We start from the raw sequence: 22,610 nt of genomic DNA, 5'->3' as shown, positions 1-22,610 counted from the left end.
CTCAGAACCTTACCAAACTTTCAACAAATTACCCTAGAAGTATATATTTTATAATAAAAAAAGAATTTTCAAAATTGGTTAACGTGATTTTCAGTTATTCACCTATTTGTCGCGCATATACATAAGGCAAATTTAAGACTTATGTCGTTTTCACATGGATACCATCATCGGAAAAAAAAATAAAAAAAATGGGACCCCACGGGAAGCACTACCTTTCAAACAAAAAAAAATTATCAAAATCGGTCCACCCAGTAAAAAGTTATGAGGTAACAAACATAGAAAAAAAAAAAAAAAAAAAAAAAAAAAAAAAAAAAAAATACAGACGAATTGATAACCTCCTCCTGTTGGAAGTCGGTTGAAAATTGTAAAAATTAAAAAAAAAAATTGTTTGTATTTGTTTATATTCCAAATACAAACGACATAATCGTTTGTATTTGGAATATTTTGTTTTTTATTTTGATATACTTTTATAAAAAATAACTATATATATACTTTTATAAATAAAAAAAACTGTCACCGTCATTCATAAAAACATTTTTTTTTAAATTTTTAGAAGTTTTAGAAACAAACAAAATATTCCAAATACAAACGATTATGTCGTTTGATATACTTTTATAAAAAAATAAATAAAAAAAAACTTCATTCAAATTTCAAATCATCTTCATTCACAGGCGTCACCGTCATTCATAGAAACATTTTTTTTTTAATTTTAGAACCGCTATAGTTTTATGGATTTATACTTAAATAAAAAAAATATATACAACCTCTTTCGTGGAATTCGATTAATGATTAACTATTGACTTTATACAGAGTTGTTGAATTTAAAATTCTTTTTTCTTTTATCATTTTAGCTAAGACGCTAGAATATAGAATGTGATGATTCACATTTGTTTTTAAAAAGATAATATAGAACTAATCTCTTTCAAAACAGTGGGTTAAATCGAATTAACCACAAAAGTATTGCCAACTATTATTAAATAACCACATACATAATTGTATAACCGCAATCGCCTTAATATTTTTGATATTCATCGCTAATCATATTGGAAAAATGTTTATGGTATGAATCGTTTACAATACAGCTCGTATTATATCAGAAGCCTTGCTGACGGTATTGACCGGGTTAATAAGCGACTCTCGAGGTCCCTTCCCAGACTGGCCTTAAGCCTGTAAGGAAGAGTCCGCACACACACATATGCGAAACTATTATGTACTAAGTAACCACGTTCAACTCATCTTACTCATCAGATGATTACTCAAGCTTTTAATACTACGATTGGATCGATTTTAGGTTCAAATTATACTTTTATAAATATAGCATATTGATTTATATTATGTAGCAGTGGGTTTTAACTACGTAGGTTTGCATAAAGCATCATTTTAAAATTCCTCCGAAAGTATTTTTTTTATATTCTATTAAAATAAGAAACTTTGGCACAGCGCAGTAGTTAAATTATTGATCCTTAACTACATTTTGCTTTTTTTAGTTTTTTGTAATTAATATATAATAATATAATTTCTTTTTTATCAAAGAATGCAAAATAACATGCCTTATAATTTAGCTATTTTCGGTTTTAATCGTGCGATTCGTAATTCAAATTTACAAAAATTTAAATAAAGAATATAAAAATAAAATCAAGCAATCAATATTAAACTGTATTAATATCTGTATGTTTTCGATCATAGCGCCTATGTCTAATAACTTAATTGAATACTACCGTCTAATTTATTATAGGTAAATGTTCTTTGAACATGCAAATTAAGAGCCGGTTATACGCATCAGTGCAGCGGTGGCGAGTCAAGGTCAACGTCTTGCATCACGAAATATTTATACGATAGAAAAAAATATCATTTAAGCATCATATATATACACATATAACATCGTTAAAATAATATGAATATTAATTGAATTTAAATTTAACAATAAATGAAATTTGGAAGAAGTTGTGCGGGTTCTGGGAATGATAATCCTGTCATTTGGGTGGGAGGTAATACCGGCCAATTAGATTATTGGCGATAATTAAGTTATGACTTACTAAGCAATGTAATAATAATATTGTGTATTATGAAGTTCTTGTCCTAAATTGATTCAATGATTATATGTTAAATTGTTATGACGTGAAACGCAAATTTTTACTTGCCTATAAGAACGTATTTCTATTTGTGAATATAATCATCCATTTTACCAGAATCGTTCACTGACGTCTGGTTTTCATCTTCCTCAGATTTACAAGATTAACATGTACCCTTAAATTTTCACTTACAAAACCGAACTTAACATGCCGATTTCGGGTGTCTCCGAATAAAATTAGCTTCATTATTTCAGTTACACAACTATTCGGTAATGGAGGTCATAAGTTACGTGAACTGTACACGATTGTTTGTTATTACCTAAAGCCAAAACACGACCGAGAAGCACGTGCAAAACCTAATTACAGCCTGCCGCTTCATCGCGCTTTACTCGCTTTAAATTATTCCGACGATACCCTTCCGATAAACGTATCTATAATAAACACTTAATAACGATTTACGCTCGCTTAATAACCGATTATAAGATTTAATGCTATCTATTCAAACGGGTCAAAAGTCGTAAATGCATTGAGTAATTCAATAATAGGCCCAGTTACACGTTTTGTAATAATTTACAGTCGCTAGGAAACTGTTTGTACTAAATTGCGTTACAGACCGCAGCTCATCCCAAACTTATCGTGACAATCTTGAGAACCGAGGCGGTTTGCGAAACCGCTAAATATATGAGTTTATAGCAATTTTCAGCGCCATTCGCACGGGCTGGTTTATAGCCATGATCATAAATCTTCGAAGAAAGCTGATTTTTTTTGTTGTGGAAACATCGTAGCCAAACGAAACATTACTTTTGTATTCAGCGAGAGTGTATCGGATTCAGCGCGCGTTCATCCGTCATTTTGTCATTACGCAATGCATTGACGTTAGCTGTTACGATCTTTTGACCTAAAATTGCAACTCTTTGTCTACAAATATAAGACTAATATATACCACATAGCGTTTTAAATAAAAAAATAACATTTATTTTTATGAAACAAATATATCATGACATGAAAAAATCCCGCAGTTTTAGTATTCAATAAAACGATAAAAGATAATAAAAACAAATTTTGAACAACTATAGGATTGTTTTTGAAAATTGAGGAAATGCTTAAGAAAATTCAAAGACCCGTAAAGTATGAAATTTGTACTATTAGCTATAGTACACAATGCTTACAGAATACATTACATTATCATTGCCATACTTATTTCATTCACGTAATATCATACTTATAAAAATATAAGTGGCGAATTTGAGTAATGTTTCTTATGTAATTTGCAAATATATAACAAAAACCCCTTAATGTTTGGTATTTATACTAAATCGTATTCAATTTGAGCAATTTTGCGTGTCTTCTTCCAATTAGCATATAATGGGTGCCCGCGCTCTGTGCAATACAAGAATTAGAACAAGTCGTTACATGGTTAAGTAATATAATGTTATCCACTTGTTACTATCGGAACGCTCCGTGTATAACGTGTCATGAGTTTTGAGGATGAATGGTCGCTCAAAACCAGAATGAAATAAAAATATAACTTGCATTTAATTATTATGAAAATTCTTGATATTCATATGCAATGTATTGGTAAGCAATATTAAGTTTCGATCCTTTATTACCTTATGATTCTGTGTCAAAATCATAAGGTAATAAAGGATTTCGTTTTTTTCTTCGCATATCAAATTACCGATGACCGAAAGAGATTGTTGTGTTCTACTATAAACAACTTTACGTTTCCTCGTTCCACTGTCATTATTCGCGGATTGAACTGAGTCCAACTTCAAGAAAAATAATAAAATATCAAACACTATTATAGTATTTCTAGCTATTCCAAATTCGTGATAAATAACAAGTCTGCGCTGTATTCATTGTTGTAATAACCATTTTTGGTGAGCAATAAATATGTTAGAACTACATAAATGAATCGACACATTTTTGATACATATAGGCACCGACTATAATACTGATAATACAAAAATAGGGTTGGTATAATACGTTACATTTTTTTAAAATAAATATTTAAACCTTTATTGTGTTTTCAATAATCGGGAAAGAAAACGTAAAGAAGTCAAGCAAAGGAGCTAGTTAGATCGTAACAAATTATATCTTTATACATATAATAAATTTAGATTGTCTATTCGTAACATTAAAGTAGCCGCTTTTTATTAAATCCATATGTATGTATACACCGAACATATACATTTTTTTACAGTTATTACTGTCTGCTTATTCCGGATAATCTCTGGATGGCTGGACCGATTTTGACGGGACTTTTACTGGCAGATAGCTAATTTAAGCTGCCGTAACTTCGTGTGCCTCCTACTAACAACTTGATATCACAAAATTCTAATACAGAATTTTGCAAAAGTTTTTGCAATAACAAACAATAACATTTTTGTCACATTCAAACGCGCACGAAATCGTGGGCTCAACTAGTATGTATATATTTAACGCATAGCTGTATTCAAGTTAAAAGGCATTAGCCTATTCTTATAATGTCAAAACGCTGCACGCCATTAGTTGAATGGATTTATGGTTTTTCTGTTATGTCACTAGCGTCTATTATTAAACCGTCTATCTTATTCATCGTCACAACCCATCAAAACGTACCTATTTAAATGTGTTATATTAAATTATATAATAAAAATGAACCTTTTTAATTATTATTGATTGTGCTGGCGTGAAAATATGCCTATGTTTTTTATTCTGTAATCGACTCATTAGGCTTTATTAAGTCAAGAAACAAACAGATGATCGTTGCATAATTGCGTGTATTCTTACATCCTGAATGCATTTGCAACACGATTCTGAGATTGCTATCTATTAAGGTTTTCCATGTAACATAGTCACGGAATACTTCTACATATTTCAACTATAACGTTGTAAATAAAGCTTAAACCTATTATAACCCTCTAGGAGAATGAAAGTGATGATAATCCTATCATAAAATATATTTACCAAATTTAGATTTTTAAATTTCGAACGAATTCTTTTTTGTGGTCTAAGAATAGAATGAAATATATATATATATATATATATATATATATATATATATATATATATATATATATATATATATATATACATCACTTTCATTCTCCTATATATATATATATATATATATATATATATATATATATATATATATTAATCTTTAAATTTGGAACGTACTTTTTTTGCTCTAAGAATAAAATGAAAAAAAAAATCTATTAAAATTGAGATTTTCAAATTTAAAAAAAAAAGAATTCGTTCGAAATTTAAGATATATATATATATATATATATATATATATATATATATATATATATGTATATATATATATATATATGTATATATATATATATATATATATATATATATATATTAATCTTTAAATTTGGAACGTACTTTTTTTGCTCTAAGAATAAAATAAAAAAAAAATCTATTAAAATTGAGATTTTCAAATTTCGAACGTATATTTTTGTGCTCTCAGAATTGATTTAATAATGAAAAATAACTGTGTTTAGTATTTGTTATATAATTACAAAATCTTAAAATCTCGAGGAGCTATAATTTACGGTGATTTTAATATTATAATAATATAAATTTATTAGTCTGTTTCTTTCTCAACCAGCTAAATGCAAACGAAGGAAATTTCGCGCACTTATTATACGGTGTGTTTACGGTATTTGCAACACAACTTTTGTTCAATTAATAATTGGGTTATTTGTAACGAATTTCATAAAAGGTATTTAGTCTATCAAGTATAGACTGTTGAATTTTCTATGAGTAAATAATATGTGAGTGAAAATGTTTATGTTTTGGTATTCATGTTTGCTAATTAAAAACAATAAAACTCTAGACTTTAATGGTGGGTGGATTCATAAGAAATTATCGTCAACCAAATCAACGATAATTTCTATAAACGTCATTATTGTTGAAGTTTTAATAGCTGTAACAACTGTAACGTGTTCGTAAACCTTTACATTTCGAATTACGACCACTTTGTATTTTTATATTAAGTGCTTAATTAAAACAATTTTATCATTAAGTTTAATTGTCTGTTGTCATAACAAATATCTTGACCAATTACAAAATAACATTCAAGAGATGATTTGTTTATTTTTCTTATAAAGTCACTCTTGAAGCTATTACATTAAAAAAGTAAAGTAACAGCCTGTAAATTTCTCCTCCTCTCCCATTAAAGAGACGGCTTGGAACATATTCCACCACGCTGTTCCAATGCGGGTTGGCAGAATTTCAATGAAATTAGACACACGCAGTTTTTTTCACGATATTTTCCTTCACCGCCGAGCACGAGATTAATTATAAAAACAAATTAAGCACACACATATATGTATATATGTAGTGGTGCTTGCCCGGGTTTGAACCCGAAATCATCGATTAAGATGCACATGTTCTAACCACTGGGCCATCTCGTCTCTATTACATTAAATTAATTATAATTATAATTAAATATTTAATATGCGATATTAGAATCTCGATGTTTCGTAAACTAGAATCTTTGCAATCGTGTTAGTATAATAACTGACCTTTACACCTGAGATTTTGAACGTGTTTATTTGATGTTGTTAATTTCGATGGTAATAAATGCAAATATAAAATAAAGAGATCAAAATTTGACCTCGAAACATTTTGAAAATACAATATAAAATGTTTGACGTTTGATATTGAACTGAAGGTCAATTTATACGATTTCCGATGTCATCTTCTCACGTCGATATCAATACGATAACATTTAGCTGTTTCGCAACGCTGTTTACTATCGCATGGGAAGACATGAAATTAGGTTGATGTTTGAGAATCAGATGAGGCAACACTCACTTGGAGGATATAAAGTGTTTAAGTTTAAATATACGCCGCTTGCTGCATCTCAAGCTGTTTATTGGAGTAATTTTAATATTCAGAAATCGACAAATGATTAGTTAATTATATTATTTATATTCATATGCGAATAACATAGGGTTGTCGATATTTTTTTTTATATAAAAATACTCTTCACGTTTCATTGACAAATTATATATTTCGTAATTTATTTCTGCTGATAGTAGAGAAAGCATTTTTCAATATAAATTCAAACTCAACTCAAATAACTGTATTCAATTCACATACACTTTCTTATTAATTGTCAAATTGAAAACTACCACCGGTTCTGAAAAAGGAACTGACCCTGACCTGAGAAGAACCGGCGAAAGAAACTCAAAGGATATAAAGAATATTTCCAATCCAAAGTTTTGGTTAATTTTTTAAGTTTAATTAATTTCGCTCGATTTCAATTTATATATATACACAATGCACGTTGCATATGTCATTCGATTGGTTGAACGAGGATATTCAACCAATGGTGATAAAGTTCATGTGTTGCAGTGCCATACTGACTAATTACAACAAATTGATAAAAACGTTTACCAAAACAGCTGTCAAATACTGTTGAACAACAAGTATAAGAATTCTATTTATATTTACAGTGAGAAATTTTGACAAAAATGTGTCAATACAAAGCATATAAGATTTTAAATTAGCATGGTTATTTATATTATTACAGTTATTTAATACGGGATAGACTTCAAGAAACCTCGGTTTCGTGAAGAAGACATGGCCTCCTGCTCGTTTGCCACCTATCACATAAAAAATATGTGATAGGTGGCAAACGAGCAGGAGGCTCACCTGGTGGAAAGTGACTACCACAGCCCATGGACATCTGCAGCACCAGGGGGCTAGCAGGTGCGCTACCGGCCTTTGAGGAAGGACGCTCTTTTCTTGAAGGTTTCCATGTCGTATCGGTTCGGAAAAACCGCCGGCGTAAGCTGGTTCCACAAAGTGGTTGTGCGAGGTAGAAAATGTCTTAGCAATCGCGCTGTTGTGGATTTTCGGACGTCGAGTTGGTGCGGGTGAAACTACGAATTTTGACGAGATGTCCGAAGGTGAAATTCAGCAGCCGGGATTAATCCGAAATTCAAAAAACATTCGTAGATAATGTTGAAATATCGAGCTCTACCGACTAAAAATAAGAAACATGGTAAAAATCCTGTATTAAATAATTGTCAAAATACAAAGCATTTTAGGCTGGCAACCCTAGATTCGCTAAGTCTATTTATTGAATAGAATTAGCGATTGCCTAAAAATATTATTTCTCGAAGAAAATTTATAATAGCGCCGCAATGTCAACAAAGCTTACAGAATTGGGTCATGGGCTTGATTAACATTACTATACTGGTGACTAGTCTTGACAAACGCAATAATATATTCATTTTATGATAAATGTAGTGAATCGTAAATTATTATATATCGTGATGTAATTGTTTAAAGTGATAAATATCTGTTATAGCACAAAAGCCATTTCCAGACGTTACTATACATACCAAGTAGTTTATTTTAATGATCAACAATCATACATAGTAAATAAAAAAATCATTTGTAAAAGATACATTGTTAAAGAAGGTCTATTATCCAATACAAATTATACGAATCATAAAAAACGTGCAATTAATACCCGCTGACTTCCAGACTTAAAAGTTGAAAAAGAGTAACTACTGAGTTTCTTTTTGGTTCTTCTCGGAAGAATCTACATTCCGAATCGGTGGTTAAAGGACGATTCTAAAGTGCATGTTAAATTATGAATAAAGTATATTTTGATTTGATTATAATATCAAATTTGTTAAGGTGCAAAAATAGTTTACAATTCACTTAAAATACTATTTATAATACGATACGGTGATCACAAATTACCGTGACAAGCTAGCGAAGTCACGTTTATATGTTAATATATAGTTAAGCGCTAAGTAACGAAAGTTTTCACTGCCAGGATAATGAGAGCAGACACATTCATTGGAACAGCTAGAGATTTAACAGACTATTATATAAGTGTCTCCGTATCTTCGGTTCGCTTCCTTATTCAATTCGAACATCAGAATACTGTTAGCGAGTAACATAATCTGCTTTCCTTAAACCAGATAACAGTGAAAGCTTTCCAATAAACGCTATAAAAGGCAAGTCAAAGACAGATTTGAAACGTGAGATACTTTCGGAACAATAGTCTCCTTAGAGATTACCATATCTGGATAAAGTATAACGTGGGAACGCACTAAGTATCCTTTAATAAAGTTATTAAATTTTACAGCATCACCATTGAACATTTATTTATTATTGACTAGATTGAAATCGCAGCTTAAACCGTTCCTATGTCATTTCCTAACATGTATGTAAAATTTCATGATCATTATTTGAATAGTTTACATGATAATGTGTAACAAACAAGCAAGTTATTAATGTTATATAAGAATATAAATTAATATAATAGTTCGAGTTGGCATATAATCTTCCAGTGTCAATAATTTAGAACACTCCCGGAAAGATTCAAAGCTGATACAACACAAATTGTTACAAATGGTTTAAATTACAGAGTCCAATCAACCAGCTATTATAGTCCTGAATACATTTACACATTGCTACGTTCCGATAGAACTGTAAACGGAAAACTTAGTATTATTGTACGAAAGTAGTTAGCCCAGTACGACTACAGATACAAGGAGCTTACAAGATAACAAATTGACATTGCAAACATTTGGTGTTCAATCAAACATTGGCGTGTATTACATAGTCTATGAGCGGAAGTAACTAAAAGTGATGTCACGCTATCACTAAAATTGTAACTCAACGAATTATATGAGCAACAATAGATATAAACTCATAATAGAACGAAAACGAAACGAGGTTAAAAAGATTCCTTTCCATTTTAGAAACAGAATGATACGACGTTTTATTATCTTCTTCAAATGGTTTTATATTATCTGTTAAGCAAATTTTAATAAGACGTTTATGTTTTTAATATATTCTGCCCTACAAAAAATAATAATATTAGGTTATCATTCGTCTACATACATACGTCTAAATAATAGTGTGCGAATATCGATACGAGCTTCTTAAATGAAGCGAACTGGCACACAACATGATTGATATGTGAGGTGACAGATTAAAAAAGGAAGTAGATAAAAGTACTCAACCAAATGCCACAAACAACCATTTAAATAAACATCACTGCCATGAACAATACCCATACAAAACGATTCTTTGAATAAAAATAGCAATTGTGCTGATTATTGGAAGTCAAATTATATATAAAATGTATATGTTTAACTCACGTTTTTAGGAAGCATGAAAAAGTAACCGAAGCCTTTGAGCTTCAAACCAAAGTTCATTTAAGTCATATGAAGAGAATAAGTTAAATGGTTAAACCGTGAAAGATCCAATGACTGACAGTCAGTCCCAAATATTAGTAGTATCGCCGGGATAAACTTATCAAACTGGATTTACTGATATAACATATAATAATAATAATACAGTAAATAATACAACTAGTACCTGGATCCATCTGATATCGATATGAACTGAAGTCGTTTAATTTAGATTGTTAATGTTACTAAAAGTGATGAATGGATAACGCCGGATAATGTTACCGAGCGAAGGTTGTTTTGTAATCGAATCCCCTTTCGGGTGTAACTTTACAAATTTGACACTAAACCTGCATCTGGTATTGACACGAGAATGATCAAAAAGGTCACGGGAAAAAATCGAACGTAACATTAATACGATATCATTTTCCTTTGGTGTATAATACTTATAATACAACGTAACGGTTCCGTGCCTTCAAAAATATATTTTTATATAATAAATATACTTTCATAAGAATTTTAAGTGATAAATACATTTCATTCGCTGTTTTAGAAAATAGAAAAGAAAATTAAAATTACAGTACGCGAAGTTTTGTTGATTCTACAGAAGACGGTAATTAGTTGTTACTCTTTAAAACGGACAGTTTGATACTTTTTAGTTTTTTTATCTTTTTATCTCCAAGGTAGCTAAAAAGCACGAGCTTGAATTCTAAATATATCTATATGAATATTCGTCAAGTAAAGTAGCTTACGAAAGTGATCATGTGGCGCCCGCTGAACAGACTGAGAGGGTACCGCTGGTTTTTTAGTGGGTATTCCGGTGTACAAGGGCGCATTAGATCAACAAAGACACGAGTCCCATGCTACTCACATGATGGAAACGGGAAATGCGTTTTTACAGTACAATTGTGTAAACATCTAATGACATCTACCTTATTTAATAAATAATCATTCGTAAAGGTTTGACACATACCAACACAGACCAATATAATAAATATATATAAGCAAAGAAACTCTGCCTGTCTATCTGTTCTTTGATGGTCAAAGTCACTGAATCGAATTTGGTAAAATTTGTTATGAAGTGGACTTGATCTTAATTATGAAGTGAGCTTGATTTGTTCTTTCGGTTTATAACCCAAAGAACAAATCCATAAAGAGGAAGAAACTGGGTTGACTACCAGTATTGAATAATTTTGTTCGTTACATATCATTTGTTTTATAATAACAAAGGCATTCGCAAAGAATATCCAAGAAAGTATGTTAGTTATTCTTTTGAATGTCCGTACAAATTTTCTAGGCAATTGTTCTAAGAAGAATTGTTACTTAATATTTGACGTTTCAAAAATACTTACATATGAAGTTTATTTTTAATTCATATCTTTAAATATTAATTAAACTTCGCAGTTCCAGGTTGTTTTATGTAATAAAAATTAACAGCGTGTTAACTTTCCTACTTCGACATGAGATGGCGTTTTTATATAACATCTTATTTACATACAAGTAATAATTATATACCGAGTGGATAGACAGACATTGATATATAATTGTGTACATTACTTTTATTTACTACTTCTTAATGTATATGACATTAAAATATTCTTATATAAAATGTTACAGATTAAGATATTATGTTTCATGACAACTTAATCTATTACCCAACATAAAATTTAATAGCAGATACAAATTTGAAAACATTCAATGTGCAATACAATTATTAAATATAAAAGTGTATTAATATAAAATACTATCGACATATTATAGTTTACAATAAGGTTAAAGAAAAGAGTTCTATTTTTAGGCTGTAAAAAAAACGATCACATTATGGATTACAAAAAGTTTCTATATTTTAAAGGTATGCATGTGTGGGTGGGTGAGTATATTGTATGCATTTGTGTGTAGTTATCGTGAAGGCAGACGAGCAAATGGCCTACGAGGTAGTGGTCACCTTCGCAAGTGCTTCTTACAACGTCAGCGCGCCGCCAATCACGATAAGAAACATGTTATGTCCCGTGTCTCTGTAATTACTATGACGAGACTATCATTCAAACCGGAAAATGATAATACTAAGTTATGTTTGATGATAGAATAACCGGCGATGTTAAACACCAACACCAATACCAATCACCCCAATGCCGGTAAATATCTTGACAGACTGTTAAAGCTGAGAACGTCCAAAAGTAGTGTCCTACTGTTGGCCGCTAACACACACTAGTTAAGTATTATGACATTTGGACAGTCTCAAGCGTAGCTGACACGCACACCACGATAATAGTGTGTGTTCCTTAGTAATGTGACACTCTATCTAGACGTATAAATTATCATAGCTTTTAACTATTATCATATGACGTATTAAGTTGTAAAACTACCCACATAAATGTGTTTTTAAATTTTGTTGAATAGATATATTTCTACAAAGTAGTCTATTATTATAGTAATGATTAGGTATCACACAAGTCTAGAATCATCCTCACTAAAAATGTTAAACATATTGGGGATTCTGATGTTAACTTAAAACATAGACAATGTTTAAGAATTACTATGAACTCTTTACTCTTTATCCTTCTTTGAGGATTTTTGACACATAAGTATATATTTATCAATGTATTTTTTAAAGAGTAAAGTGCTTGTGAATTTATTAAAAATTAATGTTGTAATTACTGCCTAACTTAAAAAACTTTTTTGCCATATAAATGTAATTTGTAATATTGTTGTTTGAAAAATACTATTTTTGTAACAAGATAAAATATATCTCGAATAATCTAAAATACAAATATTAATTTACATAATGTAAAAAAATAAAAACGACTGCCAAAATATAACGAGGCTTAATTTATATCCTCACGTAGAATACGTTCAAAATTAGTCAAATTACATTGAGTTTTTATTAAAGCATTACGTAATTTTTTCATGTGGCAATACATATTTTAATGAACTCACAGTTTCGTTTTAAAACTACACCAATTGTCTACTTCAACTATATATTTAATCATTTAAAAATGAAGTCAGTTAAGACTATTTAATTGTTAATACTTTTAATTTTTATCTCAGTAATAAATATTATTATCACGGATGTTAATTTATAATGCTAAAGGTTTGATATGATTCACTGAAGACGTGTTTTCACATCCTGGTCTATGACTAAAATCGGTCAACTCCATTTACCGTATCTAACCACGTCAAATAATAATTATAAATTATAGGTTTTAAGTGACACTCTAGTTTATAACATGCTAAATTGATTACTAGTGCTTTTAAATAACGGTCCCATGTTAAATATAAGTAATAACATACAATGAATAGTTTGAAATGTTAACATATTAACGAAAAATATTAATTGATATCGCATTAAACAGTTATGTGATTTTCAAATATTGTACAGTAACATAGTAAATAATATATAAGTAACCATAAATATATTTTACAATTTTTGAGTACGATTGAAAATTTTCGAATTAAATTTATTTATTTTGCAAGCTATATTATCGAACTTAATATTTTGAAAGTATACAAACAAAACCGTAAGAAAAATGTTGTTTCTTAAAAGTTAAAATTATTCGTTTAACATACAAAATCTTTAATCGCAAAATTTTCGTGTACGAAACTACCGGTTAATTTATGGGCCTTGAAATTTTATACCAAGTTTATGTTAATTAATTATTATGCATCAGTTTTGATTTACTAATTTCTTGTATATCAAAAGATCCGACGTTAGCACATCAGCGTTTACACTCAATATTATACACAACGAAACGAATATACGTCGAGTATGAAGTTGAATTTACTTTTCTTATATTATACATCAATTTAATTGTCGTTTTAGAGCTATTTTCGATAGAGACTTCCTAACTGCACGGGATATATTTTAGTCTAATAATTTGAGCGCGAATAACAGTGGACTCTCTTTTTTGTCACTCACAGTGCGATAAGAGTGAAATTTGCGAAAGCCGGAAATAGTTTAGATTTCAACAGCACCTGATAAAAGAATATCCCCTAAACCCGGGCTTGGGATATAGAACATCCATATTAATGGTCTAATTAGGTAGCCACTAGACTGAGGCACACATGACTGCAAAGTATATTTATGATACCATAAAATACTTCAAGATGCGAAATAAAGGTTTGATGTAAGTACAATAACAACAAAAATTACAGTGCAATTAAATTCAGAAGCCCTTTCTATAATATCGTAGATCTTTGTTCAAACAAATTACTTTATATTAACAGCATAATTTTGTTCTTTTGTGTAAGAAAACCTCTTAGTTTTTATTTAAATTTGTAATCAATATAGTAATAAAAGTTTATTTAACGTTAAAAATATTTATTCAACGTATTTTTTCTCTATAGAATTAAGCTATTTAATTAATATCTTATTCGAGATAAAAATAATTAAATAACATGAAGTAAATTTATTTCATTTTGTTTTATCCAATTTCGATTACATAATTAATATTTACAATTAATAAATTAACTTTTATATATATAATTGTATAAATGCTATAATTTATTCAAAGACTGATCATTTTTACAACCAATATACAAATTGAAATTAATTAATCCTTAGAAGCATACTGTTGATAGATTCATTGATTGATCTGAGTAGTTAATCATTGGATAAAATAACTGTTGTCAGATTTTGCAACTCCAATTAAAATCTTATGATAATTTAATCGAATAAAATACTACAATAATTATATTTACAAGGTCGGATGATGATCGGGAACGAATGTCCAAGATACGTATGCTTAGATTAAAAGGCGATCCATTAAATATAAGGAAACAGTTTTAACGTTTTATTTAAATGCATTACATTATTTATAAGCCACTGAATTGAATAATCAAATCGTCTTGCTGATTTTTTGTACATGAACATTTTAGAGTGTTGATATCATATTGAGATTGCAATCTAACATTAACAGCTTTTAGAATAACAATTAATTTATAAGTTTTTATTCGACGTAAGACTCGCCAATGTTTACGTGTCGGGTATTTACTTGCTGTGAAGCATAATTAAAGTCACGTTGTAAGTGTATTGCAGATTTGTGTTTATTTAGGAACTCATTTTTCCTCGTTTTGAAGATTTGAATGTCAACATTCACTGTTGATTATGTTATTAACGGTTCTTGACCTATATTGTGTACATGGTATATCTTAGTTCGTTCGCTGCCTAAGATTAAAGAGCAGATATAATCGTTTAAAAATCATTGATATATATTAATATTCAAATTAATTTAAATCTCCCAAATGTAGATAATTTTTAAACTGCTCATTGGCCGAAATGTTTTTTTTAATTTATCAATAACAAGTCATTTTTTAATTGAAAAGCAAGAAATGTGGCATAAAAATATTCAAATTCAAAGATTGATTTCCTTAGTCTTTTTGGAAATATTTACTTTTAAATAAACAATATATCTAGATCTCTGTTATTTAGCCGAGAGGTTGACTTAGTCAAAAATCTACATTTACAAAAGTAAAACATATAAACTAATAAAGAAAATATGAGTAACATCAAAGAAGCAAACCGTAACTCCTGCCTTGGCAATATTTATAATACGAACACTTATTATAAATTCATCAATTAATTAACATTGCCCTTGATTTTCTTTACAACCGTGTGTAATTTAAATTAAGAGAATATGTTAAAATGATTTATAATTTATGATAAAATAACACGCATTATCTGTCCTATCTGAATTGGAATTATTACGCTGTTGTGTAATTCTTAGAATAAAAGGGTGAGGTACCAAATTTTAAATGCCACAAAATGTAATAGTGGATAAAAATAATTTTTGAAATTTATATATTTAAGAATCTTTTATTATATGAAGGTTTGGAGTATATTCCACCAAGCTGCTCCAATACCAGCAAATACACCATGTGGCAGAATCTAATTTAAATTTCCCCAAAAATGGGAGAGGAAGCTTTAGCCTAACAGTATTAACAGGTTACTTTACTTTTTTTTATTTTAATATATTATGATAATTTATTTTCTTATATACTGACATATAAAGCGGAACAGGACTAATTTCCTTAATTGAACCTTATTATAATTTTATTCATTGCTCATATTTAATTTAAATGGCAGCAAAAGGTTACTTGACAACTAATTATAAGGGTCCATAGACGTTGGAATTTTAACAGCATTTTCCCATAAATATGTAATAAGTAGTTTATGTATTTAATTTGAAAAAAATATATAATTCATAAATAAATCAGTGCTTACGATTTTATTTTCAAAAATTCTTTCAAAGATTCAAATCTAGTAATTTTTTAGAATATATATATAGATTCTAATCTAGTAATATGACGATTCAGATAAGTGTCAACATTAATTATGAATATTTAAAATTCGATTTGATTTCATTTATTATGTAACACCAGGCTGTCATCCTGTACCTTACGTAAATAGGCTTTCCGATTTAAATAGCTATATCCAATTTACGTTTAATCAATGCCACCCTTATAGCCATCACAATAAAATACACGTTTTCTATCATATTATTTTATATTACGTTTCGAAACTAAAATAAATTGGCTTAAAAGAGTTATTTGTAAAATATATCTCTTGGAAATGTAACGTAAATAAAAAATGTCATAGCTATAAAAACAATTAAATAATCTATTATGATAATTTATTCAAATACTACAATAATTATTGTACTTGCAACAAGGTCGGGTGATGGTCGGGAATGTATATTATCATCTAGATACACGTGTGTTTTTACTTTTTAAACTAATTTCATGATTGGGAATAGTCTAATAGCGGTTTTAATTGACTATAATAAGTCACAAATTTGTAAAAACAAATTCGTCATTTGTGGCTTTTAATGCATATTTGGAGGATCTACTTCTAATATAGAAACTTTGTGACTTTCTGACATTGAATATTTTGGAAGAACTATTAATGTAAGCTTATTCGACTTTGTAAAAGGCGTCTCTATAAGATATGCAATGAATATTGAAACGAGTCAACTTGCTCTGCACTTGCTCTAACAAGATTGAAGGCAATGTAACGTACAATATATAATTATAATGTCACGATGCAATTTTTCCTACGTGTGTGACAAATGCCATAGCTTTAAATCTTTAGCTTCACTTCTTGCAAGGAGGTTCCTCGGTTTTTAATAGCGTAGCTTAAATTTGTCATAGTATAACATTATAGTGCAACGATGTATTTTAATACTTGATTTCGAATCTTAATATAATTTGTCATTTTTATTGGACGTATTATGGCTATTTGACAGTTACACAAAACCAAAAATTACGTTCTATTTTTAAAATTCAAATTATACATTTACAATTCAAATGTAACACTGAGATAACTCACATGTGTTCCAAATCCCGGTAGTATTTAGAGATGTTAGTTAGAAAATAATTACAGTAAAACGTAGAATCATATAAATATTTTTGTATAATTACACACGTTAGGTAAATAACAACGAGTTTGTTGCTAAACATTACGTGCATATAATTATAATCACATTTATATGAATTAAATTCAAATCACATAACATATATTATGCTTTATGTAATACATTGTTGGGGAAACATTATTTACATAGTAATTGTTTAATTGAATTTGCTTTAACTGCTACGATTATTATCTTTACTTTAAAAATATAAATTTAAGGAAACTCTTGCTATTTAGTAATATATAACAAAATTAATTTCAATGTCTTAATTAAACTCAAGAAATTAACTTATTTTATAAAAAAAATGTATTAAATGTTATAACTAGTGATATATTGTTATAACTCCATTATTGTTTGAAAGATAAATAAAAACAAGCTATTTGTAGTCTGAATTAGTTATGTATAGCTATTTTAATATATTGATCTATCAGCTTTTAGAAGCAATTGATTGAATTGTCAGTTACACAAAAAATATAATTAATATTCAGTATAACAACGTCAATTTTGTAACACATTGCTTTCGGAAATAAATATTCGTAATGGGCCACGACTGTGCATTACTTTATGCAGAGAAAGCTTATTATCTACTCATAATTCGGACTTGCGTAATGTTTTTATTCATTAACGTTTCAGACGGAAACATCTCTATTCATTACTTATTGCGTTAAGGCCTACGCTCTAGAAAAAAATATTAAATGTTTTACATAATTAATGATAAACATAAATTACGTATATATAAAGAAATGATTAAATAAACGTAACGCACCCCTCAGTCTCGATCGGTGTATGTTGCACGAACAAGTAATGTTATCCTCAAAGCACTCGTAATTTATCGAACACTAAAGTCACCAAACGCAGACGGCTAGCGGATGCGCCTTCCCCGACGCGCGGACATCAACTGTTCCTCCGCTCCGCACGCGTACCTTCAAGCGTCGTGATAACCGATAACTCCATGGATAAGCTTGCGATACAAAAAATATATATATTTGCGAAACATTGAAATACGACGCTCGAAACTATTCCTTTATAATCTTTCAACATCGATGACTTATTATGAATGGATGCTTCACGCTTCGGTGGATCTTCTCTGAACTCCGTGTGAATTGGATATTTCGCTTAGTAGAACGACCTCTCTACAAAAGACGTATTTATTATTCAAATATTGATGTATCATTAACTCTACATAATAACCTATGATTGTAAATAGCGTAACATTTCTTTTATTGTATTAAAACTAATTTGTGAACTATACTGCTATATTTAAACTAACATTTGGTAATCGCAATACACTTGAGGCATTATGTTAATGCTAATGTGTATTATATTAAATGTTAAACGTTAAGTAACATGTTTATATATAAGTCGAACAACAGAGAAACATAGTCATTAAATAATTAATTTGTTGAAAAGTGTCAATTCAATCAATTAACATTCATACTAAGTGATTTGAGAAAATAAAGCTTACAATACTTTTTTCATTTAGAATGAAAATTTAAATGAAGATTAAGAAAATGCATCAGGTGTTCCCTTTGTAATACAAATATATATACATTTGGGGATGAACTAAACTAAATTAAATTAAACCGGTTGTGTCAATATTTTGCACTGCTATGATTAGTAGTGAAAGGTACATGACCTTATGTAATTAAAGATACACGAGACGTAACATCGCTGGGAACTAACGGATTCCCCTCACATGGCCAATGCAACAACAACATATATTCACCAATTCTAATTATATTAATTGTATTATTTTAACACAAATTAAATAGAAATCTATTTTAATCGTAGAGCCCCTTATAAAAGTCATTTAAAAAGGATATTGTTATATAACAATTATATCTATATTCGATGAAAATGTAGACTGAGAAGTGTTCTTAAAATACCTAAGTTCAAAAAAATACTATTATGTATAAAACTTATACCAGAATATGCAACATATTTTGAAAAAGATTTTTATATATAATATACACATAAGTAGTTTCGCAGTTTGTTTCATTTGAAATTTAGACTATAAACGTAACAAGCTTTAATGTTATGTTTTATATGCTGTTATATACATATAAATAAAAATCTTGATAACACATACAATATCATACTACATAAAAAACACAAATGTATTCGTATTCCACTACATACTAGCACATTACAATTCTACCGACAAAAAGAGTTAGACGCTCTTTATCTCAAATATAGTTATGCGTATACTTTTACACTTATATTTCGACTACTATATAAAGTAAAAAAAAAGTAAAGTAACAGCCTGTAATTTTCCCACTGCTGAGATAAGGCCTCCTCTTCCATTAAGGAGAGGGTATGGAACATATTCCACCACGCTGTTCCAATGCGGGTTGGTGGAATGCACATGTGGCAGAATTTCCATGAAATTAGACACATGCAGGTTTCCTCACGATGTTTTCCTTCACCGCCGAGCACGAGATGAATTATAAACACAAATTAAGCACATATATATATATATAGCGGTGCTTGCCTGGGTTTGAACCCGCAATCATCGGTTAAGATGCACGTGTTCTCACCACTGGGCCATCTCAGCTTATGACTACTATATAAAATGAAACAAATTTATCTATAAACGATTAAAATTTCTAATATTTTTTTTAATCAAATACCAATAATTGAGATTCTTTAAGTATCTATAAGCGAATAAGGTAAAGATTGTAGACTTAACGTGGAATTATTTTGATACCTCCTAATAAATAATATAAGTACATTTTAAATTGATACACGTTTGACCATACCGAAGATTCAAAAATTTGAACATTGCACTTTTATGGTGTTGTCCACGATTTTAGACGTAAATTAACATTTCGTTTCGTATCCTGTGGGAAAGATGTTGCAATATACGAAAAATCATTCGATATCAAGTAATAAAATTTAATGTATTTACCAAAAAGCAATAAAACAGGGTGTCGTGAACTTCCAAGTATAGAATGGGGGCCAAGTTTTGGTTAAATTAATTTGATTGCTAATTATTGTAAATCAAATACAAGACGCCGAGATAGAGTGACGTACGATATTGAATAATTTGTAGATCAAGAATGATTCTTACAGAAATAAATGTATCTATTTTTTTAATGATTATATTAAAAAACATTTCAGTATTTTTCCCGCTATATTACTTAAAATCTGAACCGTTTTAAACACCAGACGGAATTGTCATTATTCTTAGAATATATCAACATAATTGGGTAAAATGTTCTAAACATTTTAAAATAAAAAATATTGATATATTTAAGTATTTTCCTCCTTCAAAAACATTTTGAAAAGGTAAATGTAAATTACATTTACATTTTTATGTACATTGAATATTCAGTTAAAATTAAAATTTAATTTGTTATTTAACAGCTTGTAATTTTACAATGTATGTTAATATTCTGTTGATATGAATGTAACCTAAAAAAATATTTTATAACTTTCCCATTAATAGATTCCATTATAGACAACTATGAAACAATTAAATCAAAATTCTAGAGAGTCTCATGGTTCTTGCACACTCTAATACGGCAAAATAGTAAAGTGAGAATATTTTGATTGATCAGTGCGATTCTGTAAGAATCAACATCGTATCGCATTCCTTAAATATTGACTTATGCTGATATATTCCGACATGTCACACTCGTGTTATGCTATGTTTCATATATGTTCTTACAGCCTCTAATGTATGAAAATCCAACCTGAGATTGTAGATTCAAAGCTTAGCATACACTATTTAGTTTTAATGTGCGTAATTCGTGTTTATAATTCACCTCTAGCTTGAGGGTCAACAACACTCATCACGACCCTGCTTCGCATGAAATTCTGCTAAATGAATATCCATTGTACCCTTAATGGAGTGGTTTGGTCTTTTTTACAGAGTGTAGAGACCAGAGCCCAACTGTGAATCATTCAAAACTATTTGGCTTTGTAGATAGATATGAGCTACATATTTTAAAATTGTTGTTAAAATATTTAAGAAAAATCAAAGATCAAAATATCATGAACAAACTTCGAATTTAGATCAAATACAGGTAAACAGTTGAATTCTAAAATTAAATACAAGTACTCTTTAAATGAAAGGGTATATTTAACATAAGTGGAATATTTTCTGTATACCGATACAATGTACGGGGGAATGCGGTCTTGATACACGTGCAGGTTAGATCGTTACTAGACCTGCACTTATAGATGCTTTATTAGCCTCAATAGTAGCCGAACCTTAATCAGGGAAGACGAATGTAATATACTCCAAACTGGTTTTGCTATTCACATAATGAACACTATAAATTATTATCCCGTAGAGAAAATATGAGCAAAGACCATGCAATACCTTATTTTGAATTATTATTTTGATTTGTTTTTAATTAAAAATTATGTTTGGGAAATAGTCGTTACTCTTTATCTTTTCTTATGTATTTTTTTTTATGATTGGGTATTATTTATTGTATATGAAATTATTTTGAAAATTATTTTTTATTATATTTGCTGTTTAAAAGAAGGAAAATCTTAAGTTTTTATTTATGTATTTATGGGGTATAAATTATTATTCAGGAAGAAGAAAATATACTTTTGCATATATTTAAATTCAATTCTTCCAGTTATTTGTAAACTACTCGTTTATTTGACCATATTATACTTAGCTTCTTTATATTTTATAGTTAAAAAAACGTACTTCGATAATTTATTCGATTTTTAAAAATAAAATCTATAAATTTTTAAAATTGGTTCATGGTAAAGCAAACATAGTTTTATAATATAAATATAACTGGTATGATATATCAATTTTATATTTTTAGAACATAATATTGTTTTTGAATGAAGTAACATTTTCTATCTTTATGAGATTTTAAGTAGCGAAGGGATAAACTTTATACAAAAAGAATACCGATTTAAGTACAGGAAGTTAACAGGAAGTCATAAATTTAAAGCTGAACTTTTTTGAACTTTATTTTATTAATAAGATGGCTTAC

At 29.1% G+C, this 22,610-nt stretch overlaps 1 protein-coding gene across 1 annotated transcript in view; it reads right to left on the bottom strand.

Moving 5' to 3' along the window:
* LOC124530231 overlaps nt 1–18,602 on the bottom strand; it is a 46,783-nt gene extending 28,181 nt beyond the window's left edge. The window contains exon 1 of the mRNA XM_047104283.1: nt 18,410–18,602. The gene's annotated coding sequence lies outside the window, so the exon portion shown is untranslated. The remainder of the gene's footprint in view (nt 1–18,409) is intronic.
* Nucleotides 18,603–22,610: the final 4,008 nt, after the last annotated feature.

This window comes from Vanessa cardui, chromosome 6, assembly GCF_905220365.1.
Source record: "Vanessa cardui chromosome 6, ilVanCard2.1, whole genome shotgun sequence".
Classification (NCBI taxonomy): domain Eukaryota; kingdom Metazoa; phylum Arthropoda; class Insecta; order Lepidoptera; family Nymphalidae; genus Vanessa; species Vanessa cardui.
This window is presented reverse-complemented; position numbering and strand designations above follow the sequence as displayed.